At 40.4% G+C, this 24,384-nt stretch overlaps 1 protein-coding gene across 5 annotated transcripts in view; it reads left to right on the forward strand.

The window, feature by feature from the left end:
• Positions 1 to 24,384, forward strand: part of ptprfa (protein tyrosine phosphatase receptor type Fa) — a 381,399-nt gene that overhangs the window by 55,078 nt on the left and 301,937 nt on the right. Inside the window, exon 3 of one of the 5 annotated variants that reach the window (XM_085133098.1) lies at positions 9,742 to 9,832. The exons of the other annotated variants lie outside the window; for them this stretch is intronic. The gene's annotated coding sequence lies outside the window, so the exon portion shown is untranslated. The remainder of the gene's footprint in view (positions 1 to 9,741; positions 9,833 to 24,384) is intronic. 5 annotated transcript variants of the gene reach the window in all.

Raw genomic sequence — 24,384 nt, forward strand, 5'->3', positions numbered from 1 at the left:
GCCTCGGTGTTTTCGTCTGTTAACCTGTTGTTTGTATGACTCACGTTGTACACATAGTTCTGCTGCTCTCACTTTCTCTTTGTTGCTGTTGTAGAAAACAGTCACATTTATTCTCAATCAATGAAAAGCAGCAGTTCCAGCATTTGTCACATTAAAACCCTATCACCATTCTGGGAAACATTTAACGTGAAATATTTGCAGAGTCACTGACAGAGGCTCAGCAGCAATCTGTGAAACTGCAAACCAGCCTTTATTTGTTACAGAAGAAAAACTCCCAGACACACAGCAAGCACACAGACTGCATATTAAACATACAGCCATCGCGGTGTCATCCATGAGTCTCTGAAGTGCTCTTGACTTTTGTTTGTCACCGTCTGGATCAGACTGGAGAAACTACGGACGTCGAAAATTCATGTTGGTAGTAACTTGTCAATCAGAAGGCATCCATCCATCCATCCACCCATCCACCCTTCCATCCACCCAACAACCATCCATCCATCCATCCATCCATCCATCCATCCAACCATCCATCCATCCATCCATCCATCCATCCATCCATCCATCCATCCATCCAACCATACATCCAACCACCCACGAACCCATCCATCCATCCATCCACCCACCCATCCATCCATCCATCCATCCATCCATCCATCCATCCTTCCACCCACCCATCCATCCATGTGTTGTGTTGCTGGGACAGCGGTCCAAACCCAGGCTTCCATCTTCCATCTTCCACTAAGGCGTTCCCAAAATGTAATCTTTCCAGTATATCCCAGGGTTGCCCTGAGGCATAGGTGAGAGTACGAAGCCAGTAAATTGGCAGGTACTCTTTTTTGTTTTGTTTTTTTTTACATTTAATTTTCTCTTCAGCACAACAGACCAGCACAGCTGCAGATCCTACACTAGCCTGTCAATTACCAGGTTGCCAAACCCTAAAGCATATTCTGCGTGCTCATGTGCTCTAACTTGTACTATAATTTACAAAATGAGCATCCTATTTGATTCAGTAAGAAATATTATTTGTTAATATTCGCTGTTGAGTACTCAGCTGTGCTTTGAAGAATACACCTGATCCTACAATGACAGTGTATACTTGTTCCAGACTTATGGGCCAGCTTTACAATAGCAGATTACAACTCAGCTCATTTTCTGTTATTTGTGAAGAGTTCTACGCAGGAATTATAAATCGTTGCAGAAGTCTTCGGCTTCACATACAATCGTTAGTAAAACTTTGTCAGACTTATCTGTTCAACTGCTTGTTAAAGCCAACGGCCTCACTCTGAAACCTTTCTACCCCACTCTGAAACACGAGTTTCAGAGTGGGGTAGAAAGGTGGTTTAAATGAGGTTGCATCTGTGATGGTTGTCGGTTCAACACAGTGACAACTATAGAATCACTCTATCTACTACAGCAGGCTTTGCTGCTATTGGCTAAAACAGGAAAGTGAGGCTAAAGTTCACATTGGCTCACCAAAGAAGACTGATAACACTGACTGGTCTGTTTACCTTCTTGATGCAGCGGAACAACAGCGTTGCATCACAGAGGTGCAGCTGGCACAGTGTAATAGTATCATGTCAATAGGGACCAAAATCTCTGATGAATGTTTCCAGCACCTTGTTGAATCGGATCCATGAAGAATTAGGCAGCGAGGTCTAACTCGCGTGTATTTCCCGTGTCCTGTTTGTACAGTAGCATCTAATCACTAATCACAGTTATTGACTCTTTTTAAAGCCAGTTGGCCGACAGCTTCTGGGGATGTTACTGCCACCACCTGGCAGGTTTTCCATTCTCTTTAGAAACTCTGAGGTTATGGTGAGGCATGTTGCTGTCGTGGTTGACGATTGCAGCTGACTCTGCATGTCCGTGACATCACACACATACACACAACTGTGTGTGTGTTTGTGTGTGTGGGTGTGTCTATGACTTCAGAGGGATTTATACTGGCTTTCATTCATTTCCTGGACACTTACTCTGACCTTAAGAGAAGTCTTCCTCCTGTGATTTGTGTCGTTTTGCTTTTTGTCCCATAAAGAAGATGCTCATAAAGATGCTCCCCCAAAATGTAAACATGGAAATTGATGTTTGTCCCACAACATGAGTAATACCTGGACTGCTTACACACCTCAACATGGAGTTGGACCATTTACCAGGCCTGGTGAGAACACACACACACACACAGGGACTCAAGGAGAAAACACTGCCAGGGCATCGCTCTCGCCCACACACACACACACACACACACACACACACACACACACACACACACACACACACACACACACACACACACACACACCTTGGCACAATGTTGCACAAAGCATCACTGATAAATAAGCTAAATAAAGCAATAACAACAGTAAGCAAACTCATAATAAGTAAATCTGATATAAAATGGTTTTAAATAGAAGACAGGAAATGGAAACAGAAATCTATTTGTGATTGGTCGAGCATGCCAGGAGGTGGGCTGAGCTGTGTCACATTAGAACAACAAGATGAGTTTTGTATTGGAGCGGGAGATCGATGAGAACAGTAGGAAGACATCCTTCATCAGGTGCTGTTGGGAAAGTTTATCGACCGGCTCGTAGTGGAGGACATTAATTTGACAGGAGTCGGCCTCCTGGTCACGCTGCTCACTCCTCTTACCTGTCTGCCCTCAGCCGGCTGCCTCGTTAGACACATCGGCCACGACAGATCACAAGAGGCGATGTGACCAACATGGGGACACTGACCCTGTCTCGGCTGCTTCAGATTGGGAAAGAAAGGATTTTTGTCCTTGTCCAGTTAGTTTGGACCAGCAGTAAACAAAAATCCCAAATACTGTGAAGAAACGAAGCTGCTCTCATGTTATTTTACTGACATTATTATTAGTTATGCTCAAACATGCGCTCGATCCACCTTTATATCATAACGTGATTCTCTGTAAAAGAGGTGGACGTGTTCGATACAACATAACTAATGTTTTTGACTGGTGGGAATGAGCAAAGAGGAGCTTATCATTCCTGTCAGCGCCTGCAACGTTGTTAAATTGTAAGAAGACGACACAAACAGCACCGGAAACCATGACTGGAGAGCTGGTGTTTGAAGGAGGAGTGTACCTGACAGTGTTTATAAAGATGGAAGTTACAAGGTGTGACACTACCTGCTGGTTTCGTTTGGGTCGGTTTAAAGGCAAGGCAAGGCAAGGCAAGTTTATTTGTATAGCACAATTCAACAACAAGGTGATTCAAAGTGCTTTACAGAGACATTAGAAACAAAAACAAATAAAAAGCATGATTTAAAATTGATTAAAACAAGCAAACAAACTAACTAATTAACAAACAAACAAACAAACAAAACAGTATATAAAATCAAAACAGATAAAATCAGAACAGTAGATAAAATCAGTAATTAAGATGTGAGTTTTGAAATTTAAGCCTAAGTGTGGATTTGGTGCTTTATTCAAATGCAGCTGAGAACAGGTGAGTCTTCAACCTGGATTTAAATAAACTGAGTGTTTCAGCTGATCGGAGGCTTTCTGGGAGTTTGTTCCAGATATAAGGAGCATAAAAGCTGAATGCGGCTTCTCCGTGTCTGGTTCTGACTCTGGGAACTGATAAAAGACCGGATCCAGATGACCTGAGGGATCTGGAAGGTTCATACTGGGTCAGGAGGTCACTGATGTATTTTGGTCCTAAACCATTCAGAGCTTCATAGACCAGCATCAGAACTTTAAAGTCTATCCTCTGACGGACAGGCAGCCAGTGTAAAGACCTCAGAGCTGGACTGATGTGGTCCACTTTTTTGGTCTTAGTGAGGACTCGGGCAGCAGAGTTCTGAATGAGCTGTAGTTGTCTGACTGATTTTTTAGGTAGACCTGTAAAGATGCTGTTACAGTAATCAAGCCTACTAAAGATGAATGCATGGACTAGTTTTTCCAGGTCCTGTTGAGACATCAGATCTTTTATCCTTTATATATTCTTGAGGTGATAGTAAGCTGATTTTGTTATTGTCTTGATGTGTTTTTCTAAGTTTAGGTCTGCATCCATCACTACACCCAAATTTCTCGCCTGGTTTGTGGTTTTTAGGTGTATAGACTGAAGTTCTCTGGTGACCTGTAATCGTTTTTCTTTGGCGCCAAAGACTATTACCTCAGTTTTGTTTTTGTTTAGCTGGAGAAAATTGTGGCACAACCAGTCATTAATTTCCTCAATGCATTTACCAAGAGCCTGTACAGGGCCTCGGTCTCCTGGTGACATTGTGATATATATTTGTGTGTCATCTGCATAGCTATGGTAGTTTATTTTGTTGTTCTTTATAATCTGTGCCAGTGGGAGCATGTAAATGTTAAACAGAAGGGGTCCCAGGATGGAACCTTGGGGAACTCCACATGTGATACTTGTCTGCTCAGATGTGAAGTTACCTATTGATACAAGTATTTCCTGTTTTCTAAGTATGTTTTGAACCAGTTTAGTACAGTTCCTGAAAGACCTGTCCAGTTCTCAGTCGTTTGAGTAATATGTTGTGGTCAACTGTATCAAATGCTGCACTGAGATCCAGTAAAACTAAGACTGACATTTTTTCCACTGTCTGTATTCAGACATATGTCATTAAACACTTTGGTCAGAGCGGTTTCAGTGCTGTGGTTCTGTCTAAAACCTGACTGGAAGGCATCATAGCAGTTATTCTGTTTTAAGAAGTAATTGAGCTGTTGAGAAACTGCTTTTTTCAATGATCTTACTTAAAAATGGAAGATTTGAGATCGGCCTGTAGTTGTTCATTTGTGTCTTGTCAAGATTGTCCTTTTTTAGTATAGGTTTTATTACAGCAGTTTTTAGTGATTCTGGAAACACACCTGATAATAAAGAAAAATTGACGATCTGTAACAGGTCTGACTCTAAAGTCTTTGAGACCTTTTTGAAAAAACTTGTTGGCAGGACATCTAAACAGCAAGAGGAGGAGTTCAGTTGACCTAAGATGTCCTCCAGGTCTTTGCTGTTAATCGGGTGAAACTGTTTCATGGTGTTTAAACAGTTTTTCGGTGGACACAGTACATATTCTGGATCTGCTGTTGATGTACCAATTGCTTGTCTAATCTTTTGGATTTTTTCTGTGAAGAATTTGGCAAAGTCATTGCAGGCCATGGTCGAATGAAGTTCAGCTGCCACTGACACAGGAGGGTTTGTTAGCCTGTCAACTGTAGAAAATAAGACCCGAGCATTATGACTGTTTTTGGTGATGATGTCAGAGAAGTAGGACCTCCTTGCACTCCTCAGTTGTAAATTATAATTGTGAAGTTTCTCTTTATAGATGTCATAATGAACCTGGGGGTTTGTTTTTCTCCATCTGCGCTCAGCTTTCCTACACTCTCTTTTTTCATTTTTCACTAGTGTGGAGTTTCTCCATGGAGACTTTTTCCTTCCAGAGATAACCTTCACCTTAATGGGAGCAATTGTATCCATTACATTTAACATTTTAGCATTGAAGCTATTGACGAGCTCATTGACTGAACCTCTGGACAGGTCAGGTGTTAATGGGAAGACCTGGTTAAATATCTCACTACTGTATTCAGTTATACACCGTTTTGTGATCACTGCTGTTGATATATTTGTGTGAGCTGAGATTTTACTTTCAAAGAAAACACAGTAATGATCAGACAGGCCCACATCAGACACAGTAACCTTTGAAATGCTCAGGCCCTTGGAGATCAGTAGGTCAAGAGTGTGTCCTCTATTATGTGTGGGCTCTGTTACATGCTGAGTCAGCCCAAAGTTGCCCAGAGTGTTACTCAGGTCTTTAGTCCCTTTGTCCTGAGGGTTGTCCACATGGATGTTAAAGTCCCCAACAATAATTACACAGTCGAAATCAACACAGATCACAGACAGCAGTTCACTGAGATCATTAAAAAAGTCTGTGCAGTATTTGGGAGGCCTGTAAACATTAAGAAACACAACTTTGGATGGGGCCTTCAGCTCTAAAGCCACATATTCAAAAGACTGAAAACTTCCAGGAGATAGCTGCTTACATTGAAATGATTCATTAAATAAGACAGCAACCCCTCCTCCTCTCCTGCTCACCCTGGCCTCACTGATAAAACTGTAGTTAGGAGGGGTCGTCTCGATGAGAACAGCTCCACTGTTACTTTGGTCCAACCAAGTTTCAGTTAAAAACATAAAATCAAGGCTGTGCTCAGTGATTAAATCATTAATTAAAAATGTTTTCCCAGCTAAAGATCTAACATTTAATAAAGCCAACTTAAGTGTTTTAGAGGCATTACTTGTCCCCTCGTGTTTGGGAGCAGTCTGTGGCACACAAGGTATGTTTACTATATTTAAAGCCCATTGTTGGTGCCATCTGTTACATTCAGAGCCAGGACAAAATACGGAGCACAGGGGAAAGTCAGAGCTCAGTCAGAGCTCACAGACTGGCCCACACATCGGCTCATCTTTGCTATTTTTGCTACATCAGGCTTAGAAGACAGTTTGCATTATTGTAAGACTGAGATGATGATAATAAAAAGCCAACAACAAATGAAATATTAAATATCAGTAAAAAATGAACATGTATGAAATGCAGCAAGAGTAGTAAATGTTTGTAAATGTTCTGCATAATATCTGACTTATATTGAGTGTTTGTCTCTGTTTATGTCTCTGTTTATGTCTGCCAGTACTGGGTTCTCCTTTGCAGCCCACCCATCTATTTATTTCCTAAATTTCTGTGTTTTTACATTTTTGTTTAGCAATTTCTGCTTAATTATGAAAATGAGGGGTCTGTCATTCAAAGTGTGTTATAGTGTCAACTAGGGCTGCCACGATTAGTCGACTAGTCACGATTACGTCGACTATCAAAATCGTCAACGACTGATTTAATAGTCGACGCGTCGTTTAAGATCCCAAAAGACGCAGGAATAAGTAGTAGGATTTAAGAGTGTAATAACGGACTGAAACAGAAGATGGCAGCACTGCATGTACAAGGATGCCAGCTGCCGTTAAACCCCGAAGAAGAAGAAGAAGCTGTGTCTGCAGTTTCAGACAAAAAAGGATGAATCCTAAAGAAGTGAACAACAGACAGATGTTTAACACCTACAGGTAGGGCTGCCACGATTAGTCGACTATTAAAACCGTCGACGACGCGTCGTTTGAAGCTCTGTAAGATCACAAAAGACGCAGGAATAAGTAGTAGGATTTAAGAGTGTAATAACGGACTGAAACAGAAGATGGCAGCACTGCATGTACAAGGATGCCAGCTGCCGTTAAACCCCGAAGAAGAAGGAGCTCTGTCCCAGAATTCATAGCGCAGCCCAGCTCAGTTTCCAACAATGGCGGCAGCTAGTTAGTTTTAATATTACTCTTATTATTCTTTCTGGGTCACAAAATAAACGTTTAACATATTTTCAGGCGAGAATGTAGCTGTGTAAACCTCAAATATTTGCTCAGTTTATCAAGACACCACATATTTTCAAAAGCGCTCCAATGTTTTCGGAGACGTCTGTTAGCCACTAGCTCGATAGCTAGCCGGGGGCTAGGCTAACTAGAGCCGTGAGAACACCACCGCCGTCTTTCGCTACTCAGGTTAAACATGATATATAAGTCACTTAGATAACTTAAAAATGTTATTGTTTGGCTTTTTTCAGTATTTTATTTGTTCCTGAGTAAATCGGTTTGGCTGAGATTAAAGTTATAGTTTTTACACAGCTGAATAAACATCAAGCAGACAGCTGATTATCAGAAGTGTGAGATGCTCGAGAATTTACTCCGGTCTTCTGTCTTGTCTTTATTTTTAGTTAGCACATACCTTAAACACTTAAAGCTGTAAGCTAATGATAGTTATATAAGAGCAGATGCTGCTGGTGCAATAAGCTGTACGTTTTACGTTCAATGGATGATGATCTGATTAGTCGACTAATCGCAAAAATAATCGGTGACTAGTCGACTATCAGAATAATTGTTTGTGGCAGCCCTAGTGTCGACAAAAGTCCACAAAAGGAGCGGCTGCCCCCAGAGAAATTAAGTGCTTAGCAAATGTAACTGAAACATTTGATCTATTACCTTTACTTTTATTAGTTGTATAGTTATTGCAATTATTCACTATTCAGTGTTGATGCATTTTTGACATAAATGTTTTTCTGCTTTTATATTAAACTTTGGTTTTGTGGTTTGTAATGCCTGTGAGCGGATTGTCAGTCACAACCACACAGTAGTCATCAGAGCTCTCTATAAGAGCTTATCAGCATAGCAATAAATTATTTGATTGATTACCAGGATGTAATGGCTGAGACCACAATGAGTTTCTTTGTTGGCACGTGTGGATATACTTTTGGAGTTAACTGATTCCAGTTTACAGTAAAAATGCAAACAAAACTCCATCTGAATGATGCTGATTCAGTTGTTAGGATTCACTGGCATCAAGGGAGACATAAACCACGAATCCAATAAATATACTGCATGAGCCCCATATAGGCACGTTCTTGTGTTGATGGATGATCGACGAGCACAAACAGAAGTGGGAAGTAAACTTTTGAGTGCTGCACCACCTTCAGAAGTTGATGAATACATTGCCTTGAACAGAGATCAAAGACAGCATCTCCCATCTTCTGCCTCCTCTAAATCCCCAACCACATCCACTCACAGAGAGTTACTCTGACATTTACAAGCTCTTTCTCATCCTGTGCACTTTCCATTGGATCAATTACTTTAGGTATCTCACCCTGACAGGGAACGGCGTCCTCCTCAAGCATAGATGATGTCCCAATCAAAAGACTAAATAGGCTCTATATCTGCTGTCTATGTTTATGGCTGATAAGTAATGGAAAAAGCAGAAGACCAGGACTTTGCATTTAGCATATGTCACTGTGAAGCTAAGTGTACGCTGACAAAACACATTGAGACAACACAGGATCTAAAGGAAATTAAAATTCATTCCTGGAAGACAGTTCAGTTCAATTTTTCATCAGATTTCACCACAAATAATGAGATCATTCTGACGAGAAGAAAAACAAAGTGTGGTTTGGAATATTAGTTTGATACGTTGATGCAACGTTAGCCTGAGTTCTTTCATCTGAAATTACCTGGAGATCTTCATGATTTATGACTTCTGGATTATATTTCCTGCCACCCTTTTTTATTCTTTTTATGTTTTCTGAGCTCTGTCCCTCTTTTGATTTTATTGTTTAGTTATAAGTGTTTTTGTTTCTTGTGTGTGAGTTTCTGGGTATTTTAGCTTTATGGTTATTCTTGTTGTTCTGTTTACTTACGTCACATTTTTATTCACTGCAGTAGTTTCACTTTGTTAATACATGGTGGTTATCATGCACAGTCTATGGTTACTTCCTTTTTACTTCGAATGTTAATTTTCTTTTGTGTCTATTAGCAATTTTCTTTGTGCCTTTAACCTCCTCTGTGATTGTTTCCCACCTGCTGTTAACCCTTTCCTCTTTCATTATTTCTGTTCTTGTGTTTTCTTATTGTGACACTTTTACATTATGATTTATTTATTCTAGTCTGTGTTGTTTGCACCTTTGTTCATCTGCCTGAATTTTTGCTATTGGTCTAACAAAGGCTGAATTTAGTTACTATGTGGGTCCAGTGTCCTGCTTTTGGCTCATCTGTTCCTGTAGTTCTAAGAATGACATTGTGTTTGTATATCAGCATCAGAAGTATGATTGAATTAAGTGCTTTAAAGTTCACTTTACTAAATTCTTTTTCATTCTTTTTTCCCCCACATTTCACCTTTATTAATGCAGTTAAATCTCATTTTCAACAGTGACTGTTCACCATTTCTGGGTCCAAATGCTCAGTTTGCAAAAGCAGAAGGGACAATTCAACCTCCAGCGATCAGTCAGCTGTTCTCTCAGGTACTGTGGTGGTTTAATGTCCAGACATATTAAACACACATACTTTAAATTAATTCAGTTTTATTTAAATGGTAACAAAGACTTGTCCGTAGAGCTGGGCGATATGAGATTTTTTCATATCACGATATGTTTTTTTCATTTCAGGCGATAACGATATATATCACGATATAAGCCAAATAACTATATTTGTAAGATTTAAATGTATTTAAATAATCAGCAGCTTGTTTTGATTTAAATATTTTCCCATAATAAGTTCAACAGGGTAGATGTACTTAAGGAACATGAGACTTTTTCAGATAAATAAAGACAAACTGTCAGGGGTTGTGTGTGGAGGCGTGGAAGAGATGACCCAAACGCAGGACTCACTGTGCAGAAATGATGAGGATTTATTGGAGCGGGTGAATGAACAAAGCAGGAACTGACTAGCTGACTGAAAGACTGAAAGACTGAGTGGCTGGCTGAATAACTGAGCACTAACAGGAACGACAACATAACATCACTGACACGACAGTGAACGAGTGGAAACAGAGGACTTAAATACACAGACTGATGAGGACGATAATGAGACACCGGTGAGTACACAGCTGAACATAATCTGGCTAATAACACGAGACGAGCTGACACAGGAAGCAGGAAGTGAGAACATTGATGTGGCAACATAACCTAAACGTGACAAAACTGAAAACACTGGCTCACCGACCCAGGAACCCTGACACAAATATTGCAAACTACACAAAAGGCAGCCGCTAAAGCGTTTAAGTTTCAAAACAGAACAAACGAAACTAAGAAATTGTCAATTCCACAAAATATTAATTCTAGAAATAAATCTTAGTTTGTTTTACAGAAGAACAAAATTGACTAACTTTTGTCAATATCAAATAAACTGAGAACTAAAAGGAAATTCTCGATCTTTCCTTGTTGTGTAGCTGAGCTTTTCAAACAGTTTAACAGTTACTTTAGTCTGACAGAAGCCGAATGACGAATTAGTGCTTCCAGTCAAAGATTGAGCATGCACCGCTTTATTGTATTTCCAGACTTGCTTTCGGCACATTTACAGTGCGCGCTACTCTGTTTTTGTCAGACTTGAAATAGCTGAAATACCTTCACACTACAGAACTTCTGTGGCTCTTCTGTTCGACAGTCTCTCCGGCATTGGAACCATCATCTGTTTTCTCTTCGGTAACCTTCGCTCACGCTCTCGGTTGATTTTTCTCTAGTCGGCACACTCATTTCCTCCATTACCCGGGCGGCACGGCGGCTGGCTGCTTCCCAAACAAATACACATGTGCGGCTTGGCACTTGTGCTGCACGTAACAAGTCACGTGACGCTGCGGCTGTGATTGGTTCGGCTCTGCGCTACTTAATTTGGATTGGCTGTTCTTCTTTTTTTAAGAGGACAAGAGGCCTATCGCAATAGTTTAACTTTTCTATCGAGAAAAAGTTATTTTACATATCGTTATCGTTCTATCACCCAGCTCTACTGTAAGGTAACGACCCTGCAATAACTGAGAGAAAAGCCCAACGATCACACGCCCTCCTATCAGGAAGCGTTTGGTGACAGTGGGGAGGAAAAAATCCCTTTCAACAGGTAAAAAACTGTGTGTATAAAGTGTGTATAAACACACTAAGAAACACTCAGTGCATCATGGAAACCCAGCAGCCGAGGCTTTTATGCAGAAAAGGTTCAGGGTCACCTGATCCAGTCCTAAGCTTTATCAAAGAGCAAAGTTTTGATGACATGTAACTTACAGAGCTACCAGCAGGCTAACATAAATATATTATTGCAGCCATGATGTTGGAGGAGAGTTTAATTGCTCTCGATAGACGTACATTCCCCTATCAGCAGAGACAAATGCCATCACATGACAGCAGGAGACGATGCACAAAACCTCAGCCGAGCAGTCGTGGGAGAGATAACCCGTCTCAACACAAGGACAGCTATCAGTGTGTTGCAGTGCGGTTTGTGGATTACTTGCTGTGAAAAAGTCCTAATTAACCTGAGAGTAAGCATTAAATGTTTGGTGTGTGGGTCATACGATGACTATGATCGACATAAAGACCAACAGCAGCCTAACATGACAGCTGAATAGTTTTTGGGGTCTCATGTCAAGTAGTGTTGGGTCGTTCGCGAACGAAATGGCTCTTAGAGCCGGCTCTTTGAAGTGAACGACGCGAGCCGGCTCCTTATTGGGAGCCGTGAGTTTTGTTGTTTTTTTTTTTCTCTCACCCTCTCTCTCGCCCTTTTTTCCGCTGAACTCCGCATGCGCGGCCTGTACTTTGCGCTGGGCAGAGGGGGGAGGGGCGTTAGTTACACTCGCAGTAGCACAGGAACAGAGCCAGAGAGAAAGAGAGTGAGGGACAACAATGTCACATTAAAAAGGTATAGTAATCATCCACTATTTTCAGTTGCAGATGATAAAGGATTCAGAAATCATGCAGGCCCATATGACAGAGACTGTGCATCTTCTTTTTGTTTTAATATTTTAATTTATATTTAACTGTGTTGTGGTTTGCAGTGTTTTGTGTTGTTTCACGTTAAATTTGTTTAAAAGGAAAATGCTGAAAATTTAAATAGTTAAAAGTTTAAAATGTAAATAGTTGTTTTTTATATTATATGATTTATTTATTACATTTTATGTGGAGTGAATAAATAAAGTATATTATGGTGGCCCTTAGAGACAAAGCACGTACAAACTCCAAAACACGTGAAAAACTCAGAATCACGTACAAAAGACAACAGAAGTGTTCCAGGATGCAGGGCGCAGTGTTGAGCTTTTGTTACCTAGTGGCTACACAAGCCAGGAAGTATCAACAACCGGATTTGGTGTGTGGTAGTAACAGGTAAATTAATTTTTTTTTTTTAATTATTTGAATAAATATGAGTGCTTGTCTATAAATACACAAACAATACACACATGCTTCAATTGTGTAATTTAAGTGATCTGGGTAGCTCTGTTTTGGAAGTTCAGTTAACGCTAGAAATGTGTTTTGGAGTTTGTACGTGCTTTTTGGAGTTTGTATATGCTTTAGAGTTTGTATATGCTTTAGAGTTTGTACGTGCTTTGTCTCTAGGGGTCATATATAAACATATATAAATAAAACCACTTTTTTTTTTACATTAGTAATTCCTTTTCTGCATAATTTTATATTATTGTTAATGATCAAATAATTAAAGCAACAAAACAACCTGAAGAGCCGGTTCGGAGCCGAAAGAGCCGGCTCTTTTTAGAGGAGCCGAGCCGAAAGAGCCGGATCTCTAAAAAGAGCCGGAAATCCCATCACTAATGTCAAGCAAAACATGTGATGAAGCAAAGCAACACGTTAAAAGGATGAGTGCCTGATCCAGTGCAGCAGACGCTTGGACCTGGAAACAGGGTCGTTTTTTCAGGACTTAACAAGCTGATCAGCTGTGAAACAGCTGGGTGGCTCATTAACATCCACTATAACAACTCTCTCATATTTTGGCAAACCTCACACAGCAGACACATTTCTAAATGATGTTACTTGAAAACTATGAAATTCTAATTTTTCTCATTCTCAGATCGATTTCTGACATTCTGACTATTTTATTCTGTCCTCTGCGATGGAAGATGCACCTCAGTATTCATCAGTGGAAAAGTCTGAATATATTTGTTGTCTTGTGAAGCTTAAGTGAAGTGGATGATAAAGAATAAAGGAGTTTTTTGTCTTGGTAACAGCGAAGTGTTATTGTAAAGGAATGGAAGATTTAAAGGGGTTTAAATAGAGGATTAAACTTCTTTTTGGTTTAACCTGGATCCTAAATTCCCTCTTTTGGTCTTTAAGTGATTACTATTTAGCAAAAATATGTGGAGCTGTTTCTTTATTAAATTTAGGCTACGTCCACACGTACACGGGTATTTTTGAAAATGGAGATTTTCCGTTTTCGTTTTAAAAAATAATCCGTCCACACGTAAAGGCAGAAATGAAGGAAAACGCTGCTAGGAACATGCCAAAGCAGCAGGTGGCGCTATATTCCTAACCGTGTAGAAATGTTGGCCAATCAGAAGTCTAGAAGCCTCGGTGGGAAAAAGTAAACAAAGCTGGGGCATAGAAGCAGAACCGAGTCGTATGTGTGGAGGGACAGTAACTGTGTGTGTATATGTAAGCATTTAAACACTGCAGAGAGAACAAGTAACAGTAACAGTATTGTAGAAATTCATTTCACCGAAACAATAACGTGGCGCACAGTGTGACGTCAAAAAAGGCGCACACCTTTGACGCTGCGCTTTCTGCGTTTTCTCAGTTTTTCTCGTCCACACGTAAATGCAAAACCGGAGTTTTCAAAAATATCCACCCTGGCCGGAGTTTTTAAAAATCTCCGTTTTCAGTGACCGAAAACGCCGTTTACGTGTGGACGAAAGGTGCAAACGCATACGTTTGTATGTGCAGCAGTGCTTAAAAAAATCGACACAAACATGTTCAGGGTTTTATTTTCTGAGCGATTGTGATTTCATCCTGTTTAGCAGGAAGTTCAACAAAATCATGAAAGAACTCAAACACAGGCTTTATTTGGCCTTCCCGAGAGCACTCTGCTTTTAATGAGGCATTTCTCCTGAGGGGAACTGAATCTAAAGTTGGATTTTTTCTGTTTGTTTTCAGCATCATCTCATTCAAAGTTGTTCCAAACTCCACAGTTTATACAGCACGGTGAGGAGTGTCACTGCCCCAACTTCAGTGCATCTCCTAAAGGTAGTCAGTGCAACTTCCCCCCACTGTGCTGCATCATTTTGTAGCCACAATTAAACAATGTGCTATTATTTGTTTCTTAAATCATTGAGGTCACAGTCAGATCCACTCGCTGTTCTCCTCTCTGTCATGTTTACCCTGTTGTCTTCCTGCAAAAACGCTCCTCCAGCGAGATTTCAGAGTGAGACTTCTGTTTGATGTGAGATGTATCTCTCTAGGGATCTCTTCTATAATGTTGTCAGACACTTAGAACAACAATCTGAGATCATCAGCTGCAAAACCAGCACTTTTACTTTGATGCAGACAACAGCCTCGTGGGACTGTGTTGTTTCATGATTGGTGCTTAATTCATTCCTGCTCGACTGTAGACTGATTCTAAAACGGACTCAAAGAGAAAACTATAAACGCTTTCTGTTGTCCTGAGTCGTGTGTGTGTGTGTGTGTGTGTGTAGAAGTCTTGATTTTAAAGGTACCGTCTTATAAATAAGGCTAAAATCCAACCTTAGCTCTACCAGTTTGTTTGCCAGTGTCCTGATAACTGTCAGTCAATGTGAGCCACAAAAATAAAAACAAGCCCACTCAGGTTTTTTATGAGACTATTTTTGTAAACACACTTTTGAGTGCTGTAGACATGTTTTTAACACTGGAGTCTACAGAGGTTGACTTTGGAAGCAGCTTTAATTATAGTTTTTGCCACTTCCACTTTCAAATCAAATCAAAATTTATTTATACAGCACATATTAAAACAACAGTGTTGATCATAGTGCTTCACAGTCAGTAAAAGCATGAGACAGTTAAAACAAACAATAAAACAGGACAACAAACAATAGGTAACAACACAACAAGCTGGACCAGCCAACTGGACAGAATCAAAAGCCAAAGTAAAAAAATAAGTTTTAAGACGTGATTTAAACGACTGGATCGACTCGGCAGTACGAACATGAACAGGGAGGTTATTCCAGAGTCGGGGCGCCACGGATGCAAAGGCCCGGTCACGACTTCATTCGAGTCCTAGGTTGTGCTGGGAGCCTGTGATTGGACGATCTAAGTGCTCTGTTGGGATTGTATGAGTGGAGTAGTTCAGGAAGATAGCTGGGCGCTAAATTATTCAGAATATTAAAAGTGAACAAAAGAATTTTAAAATCTACACGATATTTAACAGGGAGCCGATGTAGTTTGGCTAAAATTGGAGTTATGTGTTCATAGATTCTCGTACCTGTTAAAAGACGCGCAGCTGCATTTTGAATTAACTGCAGCTGCGCGTCTTTTAACAGGTAAAAGACTGACATGACAGGCCGAACATGGCATCATGTTTCAGCTTCTTGCCCCCTGGTGGTGGCCCGTGCAGGGTTTGGCTACTAGCCATCTCATAGCAGAAAACTAATGCAACAATGTATACGACTGTATACATGGCTAAAAGAAAACCCAATCGTAATCGTCACGGTTCTGCTCGTGACTTGATTGACAGACACTCCCTTTGCATGAATAAAAGACTTCCTTATCAATCCTGAGCTAACGAATCAACACCTATTTTATTTAAAGGTATAGCTTCACGTAGGTTACAGCTCTGAAAGCAGTGATGTGCTTTGAGCATCAGTACAGTAACGTCAGTAAAGAATACGCTGTAGCAGCTGCTCCTCGTGTCCCTCATGTCGGGGAGCCTAGACAGGTGTGAGTGGATGTGGAGCTCGCTGTGACTTTGCCATCCTGCAGCATCAGCTGGAACAAACATGTGGGTTGTTATCACCTCATTATTATGGCCCCCCGGCATGGCACATCCATGGGCTATGTGGGCGTTATGAAGTACTAGAAAACATCATCAGCATAGATCATCAGGCGTGTTTTGTAGAGGGGGCTGGTGATTGCTGCTGATGAACACATTTAGATTCCTGTGGATGTTAGGAGTGCTTTTGACTGCATGAGAAGAATTATACGGGAGCCTGTTGTGGCAGTCATGTGGCTCAGATTGCGAGTATTAGCGTTGGAGCACTGCTGCTTCTTCCCCGCACATCAAGGTTTCCATCATCCCTCACATGTGCTGACACGTCGATTTCCAAGTTTTAATACCCAAAACACACAGACGTGGAGCACAAACATGTTAAGTACCTGCTTGTGTCATGCTGGAAGCTTGCAGGATTAAATCAGTTTTTGAATATAAATGTAACTTGGTCCAGTTGGAACCAATCACTGGACAGAACTGTGACTTGTCTGACACGTAGAGATTATTGACACAGCGAAACCACAAATTTCATGTTTGTTTTTGTTTTATTTATGATGAAAGATCTGTTGGATCTCTGACTGAAGCCTGATGCTACCAAAACAACTCAACACCCTTTGTTTATATCTAGAAGCAATGCACGTGCATTCTTCTATAAACCAAAGCTGGAGGTAATTCGGTGGAGTTCAGGTTGGCAGATGAACGTGTTGCACGTCTAACTTTTATGCAAGAGACAAGAATTCACAACTCTTCTCAAAAGTTGCTGTAATTTAAGCCTTTAAATGCTCGACACTCAACAATGTGTTTTGGTAATTTTTGCTCCTGTTAGATGTTGGAGCTTCGCTGTGCCGAATACATTCAGAGTGTGACACTTCAGTTCATCTGCTGAAAGAAGAAAGTTTCGCAGCGCTTAGCTTGAATTTCGGTTAAAGCCATTTTGCCTGGCAGGATGTTCAGCCATGACAAAAAGGAGCAAAACGTTTATTTGAATTGAAAGACGTGAAATGAAGTGCTATGGCAGCTGCGCTCTGCCTTTTAATGTAGCTGGGTTTATACACACATTTCTGCTGATTGTGTAACATCTGTGACACACCCACCAAATTATATGTTCTAGAAAACGTGTAATTCAACCTGGAAACTGTGGCATGCTGTTGCAAATCGAAACAGACCCGAAGATTTGTGATATTATAACTATTCTGGATGCTAATCCTGGTCCAATAGCTGAACCTGAGCAAAACTCAAAGATGATCCTGCAGTGATATAGAAGAGATGCAGTCCAGCTGTAGAATTAAAACCATTTTAAATGTTAATTAAAAGAAAACAAAGAAGAAAAATCATGTTACAGGGTTGAACACTTATCTAAACCTCATGCTCTTCTTCTCACGAACAGTCTTGATTGTGAAACCACACCATAGATATGACACAGTAAACATACAAAGGTTTAGTGTGTTACATGTAAAGTTCTTTATTATTAAGAAGATACGAAGGAAATCAAGGTGATGTTGAATGATGTAAGTGTGCACGCCTCACAGGTTGGATGTCCAAGAAACTTTGACGTTTGTTGGGTGAAGTGGTAGAGAGTGCTCCCGGGGGGTGGAGAGAACAAGCTTCAGTGCACATGTAGGTTAAGAGATCAGAGGTGATGAAGAGGAGGTGTTACATAGGTATGAAGTTAAGGAGAGAAATGCAGATGGACAGATGGTCAGATAGCAAGGAGACACTGACTAAACTAATCAGATGCTTCTGTTGAATCAATGTTGAACTCTGATGTTGATTTTCCATCACGTTTGCGTCCTTGGTTACTATTGAAACAATAAAGTCATGATTTTGGCGCAGTTTAAAAAGCGGTTTAAGGAGATGGTTTTTACAGGGTACAGGGAGGAGGCAGAGATCTGATAGGGTGTTCTTGTCTAATATTTTCATGTGTGTGCGGGCGCACCGGTATGTTGGTGTGGGTATATATATATCTGTAGGTTGTGTATCCTTTGAGGTGTTAATGGGGTTATTGAAAATGTGTATATACGTATGTATGGATAGATAGAAACATATATGTATATATATATTAAAAAAAGAATAAAAAATACACATGACATACTAATGTAATTGCAAGGAGGTATTTCTATTGATTACTAGATAGTGGAAAAGGGGTGGATTAAATAAGCTTATGCTTCTTCCTTTTTGAACATGAAAGTTATTTGTAGTTGTTTTTGCTCGTTTTCCTTTTGTTTTACTTTGTTCATTTGTCTCTTTTAATTCTATGTTGTTGTACTTTTTCAACATGTTCAAAATAAAGATTCAATCAATCAATGATTTAAAAATCAGGACTTAACAGGTTTTTGTATTAATAAAAAAACGCTGCAAATTACCAGCAACACTTAAAGCTGCAAAACAGACAATGTATGATCCACAAATAGGAAACGCATAATCTGCTGGACATGGTCTTACAATTTGTCATGTCCATAATAATATCCCTGTAAAATGAAGCGTCTGGCATTGACAGACATCTCTGTATCAATTACAAAGTAATTTATTATATTTTAAAAGTTTCTTCGTTACATGCATTGGTTACAGGTCACTTATTGTTTTTAGTTTACTCGGGGATCGAGCTGGATATCGGGCATCCTGCACCACCCGTGTTTTCTGAAGGGTAGAGGAGACATTTCTGCTCTGCTTGGGCAAAGGCAACCCCCACCCGCTGAGTCAGGCCATCAAGGACACAAACAAACACAAAAAGAAGAAAAGAAAAAGGCAAATTAGAGCTTAAATACGAATAACCTCGTGTCTATTGTCTTCAGCAGGGAGAAAGCATCTAAACTAGGCTGATTAATATGAAAGTCACAAGGCAGAAATCAGCAAACTGCTGCCTCGCTTTGATTCTCAAAGAGCCATTAGCTAAAAGGCTCAAAGCCTGTGAAGATAAAATGAATAAACTAAACTATTTGCAGTGAAATACATTTCTGTTCCTATGTGTTGGATCTGCCAACAATAGCCTGCTGTTGTCTATCCAAGCAGAACATACAGGAGAAGTTCAGGGCTACTAAAGTCCCACAACCTTTAAGAACTTACCGTTGCTTTATTTGCCTCCGGTCATTGCAGTTCATCTCATCTACGTTGTTAAATGTCTAATCCAGAAGGCTCTGAACTTCTCACGGAGGTCCCTGACTTCTCTGATCAGCTCTGTTATCATGATGATAAGTTGTTGGAAGGCTGCATCTGCTGAAAAGAACAATAACACAAAGATACTGGCTTGTGATAAACTGGATGAGCATTGTGATGAGAAAAACAACTACATCCACAAGTGATGGCTTCACATTTTGCATTCAGGTTGAAGTAGTTCAATCTGTTAAACTGTTTACAGTTTAGCCTTTTACATATAAATGAAATGTAAAATGTCAAAGTACAACATTTTAGAACTGGCCTCAGACTCTCTGGAATCTAAAAAAGCAAAATATGATGATACTCAGCAGAAATGAGTGTTTTGAAGTTAAGATTACAGTGAAATTATGATGCAGCTCATTGTTTGAAAGCATACCGTCGTTAAAGACGGCACTGAACACAGACTATTTGCTGGGGAGGTTGGCCAAGGAGCCAGTAGATGGCCACCATCATGATGGTTGTAGTGTGTTGGGGGCAGACTGCAGAGAGGTGGAGCCTGTTTAGCAAAATGTTAAAATATTAAAGATTTCAACAACTCGTCTACAAAGGTTCCTGTTCTCTCTCACACTAAACATTACATTACCTGGTACTTTCACACGGGTCCTGGGGAAACTGGTGGTTTGGTCAAAAGAAGGTAAAAGCATGGAAGCATGTATTGATCACATACTTAATCTTAAATTATGTGGTGGACTCATTCTTTAAGAAGAGTAAGGAACGTAGAGTGGTAGGGCTGTTCATGTAACGATATATATCGGATATAAAAACGTCGTTTCATTTTACACTATCGTTTGTTTCGTGGTGTCGCAAAATAAACTCTTTACAGCAATATTTTTCATGGTTTTGATGGTGACTGTAGTGGCTATATTAAGTTCTCTCTTTCTCTTATATTTAATGTAACCACACTAAGGACGGACAAGCGCCTGTTTTATGCGTTGTCGTTAGCAACAACGCCGTAACAGCATCGCGTGTCTGCTTGTTTATGTTCCACATAAACCTTTCACAATAAAGCTCAAGATCCTGTTGAGACTTTTCAAAATAAACTGAATCAGGTGAAAGAGCAGATTATTTACGGATGAGAAGTAAAAAAGACGCCAGGTGCTAAAAATAACCTTAGACTCAAACGGTTAGAACAGGCTTTTCCCCGCAGCACGCCGTGTAATAAAATACAAAGAAAACGGCGCCGTTACAACTTATGTCTAAAAATGTTTCATGCATCGGTTAAAACACTCGACTCCAGCTACATGACGCACAGCTGGAAACACTTCACGCAAGTCGAGCTGCCCGAGATTCACAGAATTTACAGAAAATGTTACATTTTTGTGATTTATATCGTTATCGGACGATAGATGTCTTATATCGGGATATGAGATTTTGGTCATATCACAGCCCTATAGAGTGGCACATAAGTGTGGACAACGGTGCAAACAGTTATCTTATGCACAAAGTTGAACCTGAACGAGAAGAGTCTGCAAGGTGGTGGCAGAGAGAGTGTCTGCATGGATGGTAGTCAGTAGGATGACTTTGGACATCAATACAGGAACCAAGTGAAGGCACGGCTGCATATTATCAATGCTTGTCTTAAGACAAAGACCAAAGTAGATGCTGTGTGCTATCTGCTACTATCTGACTGTGCGAGGGAGTAAAAAAGAGACGAGTGCTTGTTTTTAGTATTTCATTTCTGTTCATTGTGTGATCTCCTCATCAGCTCTTGTGGAACCGTGGGAAGCAAACTGTTTCAAAGTGAAGGAAGGTTGATTGGACAGATTGTGAAGTCTTCTCAGATTGAGCAACAGCTCACAGAGCATTGTGTGTGACTGTCAGAGCCAGCAGGAAACCTTTAGACAGACCTTTAATTATCCGCTGATGAACAGAGGCTGTATTTGTAATTAGAGAAAGAAAATGTTAATGCATTCTGTGGAGGATAATGGCATCACGCTGCCCAGGCATAAATCTCCACTCTGTGACTTTGCTAATCTCATGAGGCAACACAACCACACTGATTACCGTTAGTGTGTCCACACTGCAGAATACCTTCCCGGCATTAACTGTCGCCAACAGAAAGCAGAAAATGATGCTGCACTCATCCACGCAGACAGACCGCTGCGTTCTGTAGAAAAGCTTTAATATCAAAAAGGAAAACTGTTACATTGTGTTTATCACTGCAGCTGCTCCTATAGACTGAATTATGATTTCTGTTTCACATTAATGTAGCCTGACATCAGGTTTCGATGGGGTGTTATTTTCCATTTATCAAAGCAGTAGTATTGAGTGAAGTATCTCTGCAGCCAGTGTCGTTTTCAGTTTGAGGTGAAGTCATGGTTGCTAGAAGCAGTTAACATTTCTCATGCCAAAAAATATGTCAGTGTGCAAGTGTGTCCATTTCATCCATGCCTGTCAGTGTTGTGGCAATTTCTCTGCTGCTCTTTGTATTAAGACAGATATTTTAGTGGCTCTGTCACAGAAATACGACGACAGGTTGATAGTAAAAAATGACAGGATGATGTTTTTGCTAAAGTGCCATCAGAAACTGAAGGGACAATTAATGCAGCCTTTGTTAAATCAAGGTGGGGCATTGCCCCAACATATCCTCTCTCACCTGCAGCGCATTGGTGTAGGTGAGTGGAGCGTGCAGGAGCCAGGACATGGGAACAAGCTCTCAAATCAATTATTTCCAGCACAGTTCTCACATCTGCACAAATGCAATCACAGGTTTTGGGAATGGAGATGTTAAAGACCTTTTATTGACTGCGTTGGATATTCGTGTTTCACATGCACCACTGGGCAATGGTGCATGTGAAACACAAACGCATAGAAAAGTTCAGAGTGCACTGTGAATGTGAAAACAGCTCATGATGGGAAATCTTAATGACTCACAAAAGTGAGGTGTGGTGATCTCTCACATCATTTACATGGCGTCTTAAGCACATGGGTTCAGGGAATGTTAGATGCTCCCCATCAGTTTGGTGAACTCCAGTTTAGTCCTTAAACTACAAAGCGTTGTGATGCTTTTGTGAAGTCAGAGATCCCAAGTGCCAGATGGCAAAATGAGGACGCTAACGCTATGATGCTATTTGTTCATCTTAAGGTAGCCATGAGAGTTCTTAAACACCCCATGGTCCCCTACTGTCAATAAGACCAAAACTGACACACTGTATGAAATAAGGATTGAAACTAGCAACTATATATATATATATAGACAGACAGACAGACAGACAGATAGATAGATAGATAGATAGATAGATAGATAGATAGATAGATAGCATTGCTGTATTAATTTTAAGGCATGATGTTTAGTGAATTAAAAACCTTTGAATCAAAATGACATTCACTTTTCTTTTCAGAGCCTGTGCATCACTTGATGGAGCCTGCAGGTTGCCTGCATCAGGATTTTCAAAACTTCATATTGATTGGTCCGTGTATTGATGTTTTTGCCGAGGCCTAATGCTTTTGATGTCATACTCATGTCACGTTCTTCCTGGAGACAGTCGATCTATACTGTATGTCATTGATGCCTGTGTGATAGTATTCATGGTTACGGGCTATAATTAGCACCATCGTGTCCCAACGACAGCGCTCGGGCTAAAAATAGAGAGCAGCAGAGCCGCATGAAAATCTAATAGCCATAGATTACAGCTCTTTAATAATGATTTGAAAGATGTGTGATGAGAACATATTAGACAGATAATGAAGTCATGCTCAATTAGAAAAACATCATTCAGTGATCAGAGTTTGAGCTTCATCAGTATGTTTTTATTCAGGTTGTTTTAAATACATGTCCTCATTCTGACACACATTCAACACATCTGTTAGTGTGACAGACAGTGTGACCAAGACGGCTGCATCATTGCTGCTTTTTTCTCAATTATGATACTGCATTTGATTTTGTGTGAGCCAGAGCCTTTTTGAAATGGCAACGCTTGTTGAGCCGAGACAGAAGGGCTAAAGCTCCTGAAATGGCCACTTGATGTTGGTTTTGATGAGCGCACCATTCTCGACCATGCTCGCTGTGCTCGCTGTGCTGGTGTTTGCAGCATTTTAAAATGAGATTATGACAGATTCTTCTCAAGCAGCAAACCTGCAGCTGACCTGAGCTGGCGGCCTGCTTCACCCGCATGCAGCAGTACTGAAACAGATGCAAACGATCACACATGTTACTTACTACCAGTGGCAGCCTGTCAGGGCAAGCAAGGCAGGCCCTGCTTGATCAGTTAAATCTATAAATCGCCATAACATTCAAACAAAGAGAAAGTAATTTTATTTATCCATTTCCCAGAGAGACCTGGCATCATGGCAACAAATCTACTCTTACTTCATCTGTGTGATCTGTGTCATAAGTTTCTCTTTGTGCCATCCTTTCAACTACTCCCATCCTGCAGCTGCAGTTAGCTGCTGTCTCAGGAAGCAGGCTTAATTATACATCCCTTCAGTTCCAGTGAAAGCTGTTGTGTCCCTCAGTGTCACTGGCTTGTCTGTCTCTTGATCTTGTCGAGCTATGAGGCCAACAGCTTTCTGATTATTTGCACATATGCATTGTGGATAAACCTCTGCTCTGTGATGACACTGATAGGAGACTAGCGTGTAAGACAAGCTGCTGCTGTCGGTCCTTTTCCGCTCGGGGATCTGTTGACATCTGAGTGATGTGATAAACAAAGCCAGCACTAGCAAGTTAACAAGCAGTCTGATGGTGATGTCATCAGCACATACGTTTTCTCTGATTAACCACTTTACTCAATATGTGTGATGTAAGAAATCTTTATTATCTCCTTCAGCACATTTGTAAGGAAAGCTTTGATGATGTTGAGGGAACATCAGCTTCTCCCACATCTGTTTTAATAAAACAGGGAAGTTTAAGAGGTGCAGGCCAACAAACATTTTTATGATGAAGTCTAACCAGCTGTTTTGTCAGCAGTCGACCATTTTTCTCTGTTATCTTTAATATCCATCTAGATATTGACAGGTTACTATGTCACAC

Source organism: Neolamprologus multifasciatus, chromosome 15 (assembly GCF_963576455.1).
Source record: "Neolamprologus multifasciatus chromosome 15, fNeoMul1.2, whole genome shotgun sequence".
In the NCBI taxonomy this organism is placed as follows: domain Eukaryota; kingdom Metazoa; phylum Chordata; class Actinopteri; order Cichliformes; family Cichlidae; genus Neolamprologus; species Neolamprologus multifasciatus.